We start from the raw sequence: 2,500 nt of genomic DNA, 5'->3' as shown, positions 1-2,500 counted from the left end.
CTTACTGGCACTTTTCCTTTCGTTATTTCTCTTCCAGCTTCTATTTTCATTGCAGAAACTGCTGCCACGAATTCTTGCGAAATCAGAAATCATTGCAGCGGTCGCGGAGTCTCTCTGAAGCAGCGACCAACTTCCTTGCCCGGCGCTGATTCCTAGAAACTGTCGCGATAACACTGTTTGTCGGCACCAAGTTCGGCCTTTTCTTTGCTGTTGTTGCGCCGACAGGCAAGCAGACGGACAGAAGGCGTATCACCATATCATATTTTTGGAAATTTTTTCATTGTTCATTTTTATCTTCTCTCTGCTTGTATTTTATTCGTAAATGTGTGTGTGTGTGTGTGTGTGTGTGTGTGTGTGTGTGTGTGTGTGTGTGTGTGTGTGTGTGTGTGTGTGTGTGTGTGTGTGTGTGTGTGTGTGTGTGTGTGTGTGTGTGTGTGTGTGTGTGTGTGTGTGCATGTGCGTGCGATCCTCCTTGGCTGTGACTTTAGTAATGGCTAATTATATAGAAACAGTTTGTGCATTACTTGAGAGAGAGAGAATTTTTTTTTTATTATTATTACTCTTAGCACTCAGTCTGCTTTATCATCATTTATGTGATTAAAGTAATTCTATATGATCACCCATGTATAATGGATTAGCTGATGAAAAAAAAATAGCATACCGACCTAATAACATGGAAATTCGGTCTGAACTACCCCCCAAGACCTTATATTACAGCAGAAACTCAAGCCCAAGCGTTTATACACAGATAACGAACACTTAATTTTCACTTTCGCTGCGGGTGACTAACACGTGTATTGGGTCGAACATCAATAAGTGGCCGTTCTCTTGTTGGAAGCGAACAGCTGTTTGTACAGACATGATGACAAATCTGAGTATGTTGTTGACTGCGGGGTGTGAGTGAATGCATGATAAATAAGAGCGAGCTACGTGCATGACATTAAGTGTATTTCTGAGTAGTCTAGAAATGTTAGGATAACAGTTATGCGGGGTAGTCTGCTATGAGTGCGAATGTGTAACAATCAATTAAAGTAAATATTATGAATGTAAAAAGGTAACCGTTAATTGAGAAGATAACCGTTAATCACATAAAGTTTATTTAGAATGTTTAAAAGATAACAATTAATTGAAGGAGATATTTTGTTATGAATGAAAACGAGACAACGGTTAATCACGAGTAGTTTTCTTTAGAACGTTAAACAGGTAAGTTAAGTGAAGGAGATAGCTGTTATGATGTAAATGACTGGGAGATTTTGGTGCTTTTTCGCACCACAAACAATAACTTATTTCGTGTAACTTTTGAAGTTCAGCTGGGAATGTGACATTATACAACAATAGTCAAATAATTATTTCGATTATTCAATGATTGTATAAGTCATTGACATGTGTCAAATGTTATAAATTAACTTAAGTCAGGATTCTCGACATTTTATCAATCGTTCGACCCAACATATTTTCTAATTTTCTCTTGACCTCCTATCGTTTAATTCATGGAAAAAAAAACAATCTATAGTGATAAAATCAACGATTAATAGTTGTAGTTGAAATAGTAGTAGTAGTAGTAGTAGCTGAAAATGACGAAAAGGAAACGGCAGCCTTTATGACTGATACACACATGATGGGGGGGGGGGGGTAAACTCGTTCGTAGGAAAATCGCCTCGGATAGAGCTCCGAGAGACGATGGGGGGGGGGGGTGTATGGTCGAAGAAAGTGTTATCGGCGCTTTTGATATTTCTAAGATTTACCGAAAAATTTACCTATTGTCTGAATTTAATTAATAAAAAAGAAAAAAAAAAAATCAGAATTTATTTATCAAGAATATAAAACATGAGGCCAGGAAATATTGACCGACCCCCCCCCCCCCCCCCGGCCACGTATTCATCGACCTCCCTTCGATTTCCCTCGAGTTTACGAGAAGAAAATCTGGGTTTGCCAAAGAATTCAAGTTTTGCTTATTTCTCTCATGTTCAAGTTCACCCAGACAGACTTTGAGCTTGGAAAAAAAAAAAAAAAAAAAAAAAAAAAAAAAAAAAAAAAAAAAAAAAAAATCAATAAGTGTTTATAAACTAAAATAACTAAATAACTAAAAAATAAATAAATAACAATCCATACTTTGCTGTCCATCTCAGCACCATTTTGAAAACTCGAGGGTCTTTGACGAAGTGTAATCCTCTGAGAGCAAATAATACTGGTATATGTAACATTTATACATACCTTCCTGTTTATTCTACATCTGTGAATACCTTTTCTATCTAATTATAATGTCTATGTATTAGACAGTTTTAGCTATCCCGTGATTTCGATTTTTTCAGATTAGGAGAGAAATGTGAAAAGAGACAAGAGAAAGGAAGAAAAACGCGAAAGGGAATTCTATGAGAAGAGAATTTGCTGGCAAGATTCTTTCGCCGACTTGCGACGAAGAGGAGAGAGAGAGAGAGAGAGAGGAGAGAGAGAGAGAGAGAGAGAGAGAGAGAGCAAGAGAGAGAGAGAGAGAGAGAGG

Source organism: Penaeus monodon, chromosome 14 (genome assembly GCF_015228065.2).
Source record: "Penaeus monodon isolate SGIC_2016 chromosome 14, NSTDA_Pmon_1, whole genome shotgun sequence".
In the NCBI taxonomy this organism is placed as follows: domain Eukaryota; kingdom Metazoa; phylum Arthropoda; class Malacostraca; order Decapoda; family Penaeidae; genus Penaeus; species Penaeus monodon.
This window is presented reverse-complemented; position numbering follows the sequence as displayed.